Source organism: Schistocerca americana, chromosome 8 (genome assembly GCF_021461395.2).
Source record: "Schistocerca americana isolate TAMUIC-IGC-003095 chromosome 8, iqSchAmer2.1, whole genome shotgun sequence".
In the NCBI taxonomy this organism is placed as follows: Eukaryota; Metazoa; Arthropoda; class Insecta; order Orthoptera; family Acrididae; genus Schistocerca; species Schistocerca americana.
In genome coordinates this window covers 405,947,289-405,957,113 of record NC_060126.1, presented here as the reverse complement: position 1 = coordinate 405,957,113, position 9,825 = coordinate 405,947,289, and the positions used below count along the sequence as shown (strand labels likewise).

Below are 9,825 nucleotides of genomic sequence, written 5' to 3'. Positions count from 1 at the left end.
TTTCGTCGGTATACATTATCACGTATATTATCGTGTATATTTTCGCGTGTACTTTTGCAGTGGGACTGGTGCTTTCTCAGCGCTCGTGTTCCGCGCTCAGTTATTTCCAGTTGCACGTGACCGCCTTCTTGCCTTCTGGGTAACTCTTTATGTCTGCTCATCGCTTTGGACAGACATGTAGTCCTTATGCACTATTTCGCTCCTCAATTCTGCGGTTCCAACGGTTCCAACTTATCACCCATGCGTGTTGCTACGCCCCCTTTCCCAACGGGCTGTCATGTTACAGTGGCTATTCACGCCTCTTTACCGAATCATCCATACTCTAATTCTCTTATACAACTGTTACCTCATTTCCTTGTACTGCACTTAATCTGAAACTCTCATTGTACACTGTACAGTCATATTAATGGGACCAACTGTCAGAAGCCTGAATAAACACCTTTTGCAGTGCGAGACCCGCAGTAAGAGAATCAGTGAGGTCTGGAAGGTACCGAAAGAGGTGCTGGAGCCAGGCCGATTCCACTGCTGTGGCCAACTGCGCTCGGTATGTCGGCTGAAGTTCCAAGGCGCGAAAAGCATTACCTAGATGGTCCCACAGATTCTCGACTGGGTTTAAATCCGGGGAGTTCGGTGGCCAGCGGAGTAAGGCTAAACTCATCCTTGTGCTCTTTGAACCACAGACGTACACAGCGCGATGTCTCACTCGTTGTATTGTGCTACTGGTGGATGCCTGTGTAAAAGTAAAAAAGGTAAGCCGCTTACGGTCGGACGTGGTCCGCAAAGTTATACATACATACTTGTATCGATGCATTGTGAACTCTAGAATGAGGAGACTAGCCAGTAAATGCCATGTGAACTTTCCCCAGACCAAAACACTCGCTCTTCGTTGTAGGAAGCTTCATTTCAGAAGTTTCACGCCGTACTCGCCCACGGCCATCTATGCGATGAACCATAAAACGCCATTCTCCTGATACGACCAGCAGTCACCACTCGTTTGACATCCAGTTGTGGTAATGGCGGACAAATTCCAGCCTTCGTCGCCGATGAACGGGATAGCACGGGTGCATGAATCAGGAGCCTGCTGTGGAGGCCGACACGCAGCAAAGTTCACTGAACGGTCTTTTAGGGGACGCTACTAGTAGCCCCTTTTCTTATGTGGGCTCCAAGCTGCTCAGCAGTTTCACATCTATTCGTTGGCACACATTTCCACACTCGTCCTTGACCCATGTCATTTTCCTCTCCACCAGTTCTGGATAACACCGTTTTACCATGCACGGTATACTTTAACTACTTCAGCAAGCGAATACTTTACAAACTTGGCCGTTTCGGAAGTGCTTCCATCCTTGGTCCGAAAGGCAAGCATTGTGCCATTTCGAACGTCAGATACGAGGGTAGTCCAGAAAGTAAGTTCCGATCGGTCCCAAAATGGAAACAACTAGGAAAATCCGGTAAAGCTTTGCACAGATGTGTTGGGCAGTGTCCCTAGTATGCCCATCGATCATGCCATGTAGCTCTTTCCAGTTTTGAGTGAACAGTGAGCACGTAAAGGGGCCTAGGGAACAGCGTCTTCCGCCAGCTTTGAGGGCCTGGCGAAAGATTTCGCCTGAAGCTATGCAATCCACATAACAGAACTGTCATGCGGTTCGTTCTACACAACAATTCTCGGCCGCACACTGCAGTAGCAATGAAGACGCTCCTGCAGCGTTTCCAGTGAGAAGTGTTTGATCACCCACAATACTGTCCGTAATTGGCTCCCCATGAGTCTCATCTCTGCTCACAATAACCGCTGGCTATGAAGACAAAATTTTTACACAGGCAACGAGCTGCAGACCAGTGCAAATAATTGGCCGAAAGCACAGGCGGCTGCATTCTGTGAAGAGGATATTGGAAAGTTGATACAACACTTCTACAAAACTCAAAGTTCGAGTGGCGACTATGTAGAGAAGTAGGTGGAAGGTGTACCTAACTGTTTCAAAGGAAACGTTTCTGGTTTTACTGTGGTGTCCATTTAGCGACCGATCGGAAATTACTTTCTGGACAACCCTCGTAAATCGTTCTGTTTCACATTACGACAACGACTGCTTTGCTTTCTGCTTCCTCCTCTGACACGCGTTACGCACCTTCTACTGCCACCTGCCGTGTGTGGGAGGGTTATTGCAAGATGACGTTGAGCATAGGCAGTAGTCGCATTAATATGACTGGACCTATTTTGTGTTTCTGTTTAGGACGGTTGTGGGTTTTGGAATAATTGCTTCACAAAGTTCTTTCTGGGTTAAATTTAGTTTCAAGCTTTCGACAACTTCTTCCATCGTCATCATCAGGAGACCTCCGAAGGCTGTTGGTGGTGTAGCTGGCCCAATTATGTCATGGTGATGTCAAGAATTCACAGAACTTCCATATGCTACCAGAAACGACGTCGCTGTCTGTTACTGAAGAACATTGGAAGCCACACTGCTTTCGTTAAATGCTGGATGACCCAGTAGATTTATTTGTAACCTTTAGCATCAAATGCTGGTTTCCACACGTTACTAATGGTTTAGCCACTGTATTACTTGACATCGTTGTCACACATTCTGATCTCAACGGCTGACGGAAGCGCAGTAAGTTGAAGTTATTGAGTTTAGAATGTGTAACGACTATTGGAGTGGTTACACTCTTAGAGACGCATGGGAACGGGAACTTGATGCTGAACGACAACAGAAAAGTCAATTGAGGCATCCACCATTTAATAAAATCAGCATTTTGTACACTTGGTTCTCTGCAGATTAGATAAACTGCAAATATGTCATATTAATAATCACATGTTTGACGTAAGGTGTTTTTTTAAGGTAATTTATTTTATCAGAACAGTCTCGGGCTTTCCATCGTCATGCGTGGTATGTGTAATATGGAAGACAAATATTTCTGATAACATGTTATTTTTATAGTGTTCAATGTTTTTTGAGTATGTGAAATTCTGTATTCTCGTAACGTGACTTGGTTTATATGTACTACTGTTTAGCTTTAGCGTATGCCAAAAACGATGTCCGTAATAATCATATAATAAGATGATTATATATGCCTATACAGCGTATATGCCTATACTGGAACACGTGAGGCAATACTGCTCTTACGACTTACCTTAGAAGAAAGATTAAGGAAAGGCAAACCTACGTTTCTAGCAATTGTAGACATAGAGAAAGCTTTTGACAATGTTGATTGGAATACTCTCTTTCAAATTCTAAAGGTGGCAGGGGTAAAATACAGGGGGCGAAAGGCTATTTACAATTTGTACAGAAACCAGATGGCAGTTATAAGAGTCGAGGGACATGAAAGGGAAGCAGTGGTTGGGAAAGGAGTAAGACAGGGTTGTAGCCTCTCCCCGGTGGTATTCAATCTGTATATTGAGCAAGCAGTAAAGGAAACAAAAGAAAAATTCGGAGTAGGTATTAAAATCCATGGAGAAGAAATAAAAACTTTGGGGTTCGCCGATGACATTGTAATTCTGTCAGACAGCAAAGGACTTGGAAGAGCAGTAGAACGGAATGGATAGTGTCTTGAAAGGAGGATATAAAATGAACATCAACAAAAGCAAAACGAGGATAATAGAATGTAGTCGAATTAAGTCGGGTGATGTTGAGAATATTGGATTAGGAAATAAGACACTTAAAATAGTAAAGGAGTTTTGCTATTTGGGGAGCAAAATAACTGATGATGGTCGAAGTAGAGAGGATATAAAACGTAGACTGGCAATGGCAAGGAAAGCGTTTCTGAAGAAGAGAAATTTGTTAACTTCGAGTATAGATTTAAGTGTCAGGAAGTCATTTCTGAAAGTATTTGTATGGAGTGTAGCCATGTATGGAAGTGAAACATGGACGGTAAATAGTTTGGACAAGAAGAGAATAGAAGCTTTCGAAATGTGGTACTACAGAAGAATGCTGAAGATTAGATGTGTAGATCACATAACTAATGAGGAAGTATTGAATAGGATTGGGGAGAAGAGAAGCTTCTGGCACAACTTGACCAGTAGAAGGGATCGGTTGGTCGGACATGTTCTGAGGCATTAAGGGATCACCAATTTAGTATTGGAGGGCAGCGTGGAGGGTAAAAATCGTAGGGGGAGACCAAGAGATGAATACACTAAACAGATACAGAAGGATGTAGGTTGCAGTAGGTACTGGGAGATGAAGAAGCTTGCACAGGATAGAGTAGCATGGAGAGCTGCATCAAACCAGTCTCAGGACTGAAGACAACAACAATACAGCGTGTAAACAAAAAGGCATGACCTAATTTTTAGCTAACATTCCTTACACGTAGAGGAAGAAAATGCATTATTTGGACATGGGTTCGCCGGCCGAAGTGGCCGTGCGGTTAAATGCGCTGCAGTCTGGAACCGCAAGACCGCTACGGTCGCAGGTTCGAATCCTGCCTCGGGCATGGATGTTTGTGATGTCGTTAGGTTAGTTAGGTTTAACTAGTTCTAAGTTCTAGGGGACTAATGACCTCAGCAGTTGAGTCCCATAGTGCTCAGAGCCATTTGAACCATTTGGACATGGGTTCCAAAATGCCTTACTTCTACGTTAGAGCTCAGTTTCTATAACTATTCGCCAGCCGCTGTGGCCGAGCGGTCCTAGGCCCTTCAGCCTGGAACCGCGTTGCTGCTACGGTTGCAGGTTCGAATCCTGCCTCGGGCAGGATGTGATGTCCTTAGGTTAGTCAGGTTTAAGTAGTTCTAAATCTAGTGAACTACTTTGAATCAAAGCCTCATCTGCACTAAAGTTGGGGTCGAGACGCTGTTGAATGAATTAGTTACAGAAGTGTTCGCTGCTGATAGTGCCTTCACACGCTGTACACGGTACGAATACAGTAGGTACTCATACAACATTCTCCAGGCAGTCATGTGATCAACAGTGCTTGTTGCAGCTAATTGTCTTGCGCTGGCATTAGTGCTGTCGTCAATTGCACGAAGAAGTTCCATCTCCAGTTGAAGTGTTCTTAACCTTCTACGCTTTGCCTAGGCGCGAGTAGTAGGCTTCAGTATCCCATACTCCCTGAGGCGACGACCAGTTCCCTCAAACGTCCTCCTGTTGGGGAACCGTAGTTCTGAAAATCTCTATCGACACAACCGCTGAGCGCTATGGCCGTTACCATCTGCTAATCCGTACAGCAAATTGGCATCTCGTAACACCGCATTTTTTGTACTGTCCTGGAAACCAAGTTCGTGATGAACACTGAACCGTTCATGTAACGTACTTGATGCTGATAGGCCAATGAAGATACTCGCATGTCTACATCACCTTCGTTCAACTGGAAAAAAGAATACTGGGGGTGAACCTAATAATTACAAGTTAGTGCACATTCTAACCAAAGATATTTTGGATATTTCGAGTAAGAAAACGTTTCATGTAATGCTGGAACATTGTGCTTACGTGTGCTCCACATGGTTGACGTGATTCTGAAGAGAAGTAGAAAACGAGTTCTAACATGAGTTCAAACATGTGTGAGGAACGTTTCCTGAAAGGTTGGCTATCCTTTTTTTGTTACACTCTGTATATGTAATTAGCATATTACGCATTTCTTTTCTTTGTAAAAAGACATAGTAATATTAGAAGCAACAACATACACGAGGGTTGGAACTTAAATAGTGGCAGCTATTTATTCATAACAACTACGAAAGAGTTACATGTTTGCACCTGTTACTGTCCTTCAAAGTAGTCACCAGCGTTGTGTAGAACCCGTTACCAGCGATGTGGAAGGCGTAGTATACCGTTAGCAGAGCCTGTTTTGTTGATGGTGCGAATGGAACGGTTGGTGGATGATACAGTACTTCCCAGTCCCATCGATCGAAAGTGGCGCCGCTTCTTTCGAAAAGTTTTTTTTTTTTTTTTTTTTTTTTTTTTTTTTTTTTTTTTTTAGCATTATGTGCGGCCATGTTAATCTTTGTATCGATTGTGAATAAATAGTTGCCACTACTTAAGTTCCGACCCTCGTATATAGTCTGGTACGTTCAACAAATAATAATCTTTGAAAGCATAGTAATCGCTACACATTCTCGTAAAAATTTCTTACGCTCGCTACAATACACAGACGAAAAAAATAGCAAGTCCACAGAGGAGTTGTGCGACTTCAACGAAAGTTGGTAGGCGTGTTTCTATATCTGAAGGACGATGTCTATTCAAATTTTACGCCAGTCGCATAAGAGTGACACTAGCAGCGCCACTATGAGGATAAACATCAGGTTTGCTTCAAATGCCCATTGTAACGGTCCTGAGCGTTAGTTACCTTTGAGGTAGAACGTGTTGAGTTGTTGTTAGTCAACAATGACTTAAGGTGACAAAGAGGCCATTATCATCAATTCACTGGGTTTGAGCGAGATCTTGTAATAGAGCTACGAGAAGCTGAATCTTCCTTCTGCAATACTGCAGAAAGACTTGGCAGGAATGTAGCACCGAGCTAGGTGGCGCAGTGGTTAGCACACTGGACTCGCATTCGGGAGGACGACGGTTCAATCCCGTCTCCAGCCATCCTGATTTAGGTTTTCCGTGATTTCCCTAAATCGTTTCAGGCAAATGCCGGGATGGATCCTTTGAAAGGGCACGGCCGATTTCCTTCCCAATGCTTCCCTAACCCGAGCTTGCGCTCCGTCTCTAATGACCTCGTTGTCGACGGGACGTTAAACACTAACCACCACCACCAGGAATGTAGCCACACTACGTTACGGCTGGGTAGTCACGAAAATGTTCGATCGCAAGAAGATCGGGCTCCAGGAGACCACGTGGCACTACGGAAAGGAGAGACCAACGTTTTTGGCGTATGATTCTGGCACATAGTACTGCGTCTGTAGCAACAATCTGAGCAGCAGTTGTCAGCACAGTGGCACCCCGAACTGTTACAAATCGGTTACTTCAAGGACGGATCCGAGCCGGACGCATTGTAGCGTGCAGTACACTGACCCCAAACCACTGCCATTTGTGACATCAATGGTGTCAAGCATGAGCTCATTAGAGGGAAGGGCGGAGGTCTGTTGTGTTTTCTGATGAAAGCTGGTTCTTCCTCAGTGCCAGTGATGGCCGTGTGTTGGTTAGGAGGGGGATAGGCTGCGTGCTAGGCACACTGAACCTACACCTGGATTTGTGGTCTACAGTGAGATTTCGTATGGCAGCAGAAGCACTCTCGAGGTTATCCCACGCACCTAGGCTGCAAATTTGTACATCAGTCTGGTGATTCGACCTGTTGTGCTGCCATTTAGATACAGCATTCCAGTGGGCTTTTTCCAACAGGATAACCCTCGCCCACATACAGCTGTTGCAACCAGCACGCTCAATCAAGTGTCGACCTTGAGTTGCTAGATCACCAGATCTGTCTCAAATCGAGCACAAAGGGGACATCATTGGACGACAACTCCAGCGCCACTCACCACAGCCAGCATTAACCAACCCTGTACTGACCGTGCCAGTGCAACAAGTGTGGAACTCCATCCCACAACCTTACATCCGCAACCTGTACAAAACAATGCATGCAGTCTGCATGCTCGCATCCAACATTCTGGTGGTTACACCGGTTAATATTGTACAACATCTCACGTTTGCAAAGTATTTTTTCTCGCTTACATTAACATGTGGTCTTGTAACATTAATCACCTAAATATGTTATGTAAACAAATGTATTCCCATAACTTCATTACTCTGGATTACTTATTATTTGATATTGGTTTTTTTCCATCAGTGTACATGCAGATATGCATATATAAATCACATAACTATATTCACGTACGATGAAAAGAAGTACATATAAGGCAAGACATATTACGATTATGTAGGAAAGCACTAATTGTGAAACACTATGTATTAAAAATAACATATCATGAAAAATATTTGTCTTCTGTAGTAAAGACACCACCGACGACGGATATACCCGTGAAAGTAGTCTGATACAATAAACTACCATAAAAAAGCAGCTTATTTCAACTGCGTGATTTTTAGTGTGTCGTATTTGGAAACTACGTCACTACTAGTGTTCTTCAGTGAGAGACGTAGGCATAAACTCTAGTAGCATATGGAAGTTCCGTGATTCTGTAACGTCATCATGACATGATCCGTCCAAATGAAGTACTTAACCGCCTTCTGAAATCTAACTGACGACGGAGGAAATCGTCGAAAGCTCGAGATCGACAAACCCTGAGGCGGCAAGAAATCCGTGAAACATCTATGAAGATCGTCACCACGAAAAACTACGTAGTCAGATTCTGTGTTTATTTCTAGGCACTGTCTTGATCTCATGCTACTTGCAGTAGTAACGTTTCCTCTCTAAACATTTTTCATTCACCTGCCTAATTTTTCTCACGCCACGATGCAAAATTTCGGAACCTTCGAAAGTTTTATGTCTTCACTCCTTACGTCATTTTTTTCTCATCTTTGACTGATATGTCTTAATCTGCGGAAGTCACTGCGCCATTCTAAGTTCGGCGAGTACTGCTCAATTTTAAAAGTTACTGAGGCGCACTTAAGCTCCAGTGACAAGGCAGCCAAAGTTTCCAGACCACATCCAAGTTTAGGAGTAGACGTGGTCACACCTGGTAGCCATCATTTATCAGTGTGCGGCACCTGGAGGCAGCTCGCCATATGCAAAATCTTACTGGAAGTAATAAAGGAAGAGATGACACACGCACAAAATTTGATGTATCTAACGCTGGGTGCCAAAACTCGCGTCATACGTTGGAAGAAACAGTTTTCTGTATATAAAACCGACAAACCTCGAACTCATATCCGTAAAAGAAAAAGAAACAAAAAAGAATAAAAAAGAAAAAGTCATGAAATTTTATGTGTCAGATGTGTTTGAATTTAGCTGAACACCTGAAGCGTAGAAAAGTGAAGCGATATGACGAAAGGAACTAACCAAGCCCATAGATAGAACTCAGTTTCAAATTTGAAAATACCTGAGATGTAAAAATGAAGAAAATGAGGAAGAAAGACTTTATAGACGTAGTATGAGCTCTGGATGCGGAAAGATGAGGCTGGAAATAACGTATGTCTTTCTCAAACGGTCGTCACAGCATTTACCTTAAATAATTTAATGAAACCGCTGTAAAGTGGCTGACCAGATGGGGGTTTGAACCTCGGCCCTCTCAAACGTACGCGATGCTTACATCTTTCCGGTACAGTACATTTAATGCCAATACAGAGCGACTAATTCTGTGTATGTTGCAATTGAGTACTGCTGTGAAATGTATAGGAACGAACTTTGTTTAAAAAAAATTACTTATAGAACGAATCTATATAACTGTGGCCAATTTCGCCGCCCGCACCCTTAACCAGGAAGCTTTATTTTTGGAAGGAAAGTCTTTAGTTTTCTCAGAGATTCTTTTTTTCTGATGAGTTTACCCTTAACAAACAAGAATTTTGATCTTTTCGAAGATATGCTTTAGTTTTAGAAGATCACTAATTTTCGAAAGCGTTCTGTGGATTCAAAGGAGGTATCTAGTTTTCAAGCGAGGTGTGATATCTAGTTTTCAAGCGACGTGAGGTGTCTAGTTCTCAAGCAAGGTGAGGTGTCTAGCTTTCAAACAAGGTGTTTAGCTTTCAAAGGAGATGTCTAGCTTTCAAAGCAGATGTCTAGCTTTCAAAGGAGATGTCTAGCTTTCAAAGGAGATGTCTAGCTTTCAAAGGAGATGTCTAGCTTTCAAAGGAGATGTCTAATTTCGAAGGAGGTCTCTAGTTTTGATAATAGGCTTCTAGTTTTCTTTCAAAGATGCCTAACTACTAGCTATTAAAATTACTACACCAAGAAGAAATGCAGATGATAAACAGGTATTCATTGGCCAAATATATTGTACAACAACTGACATGT

The 9,825-nt window shown here is 43.1% G+C and overlaps 1 non-coding gene across 1 annotated transcript; it reads left to right on the top strand.

Annotated features, from left to right (window-relative positions):
* The first annotated feature begins 6,430 nt into the window (after positions 1 to 6,430).
* Trnaa-cgc lies at positions 6,431 to 6,503 on the top strand. The gene has a single exon. It is a non-coding gene; the product is annotated as a tRNA-Ala (tRNA).
* The last annotated feature ends 3,322 nt before the right edge of the window (positions 6,504 to 9,825 follow it).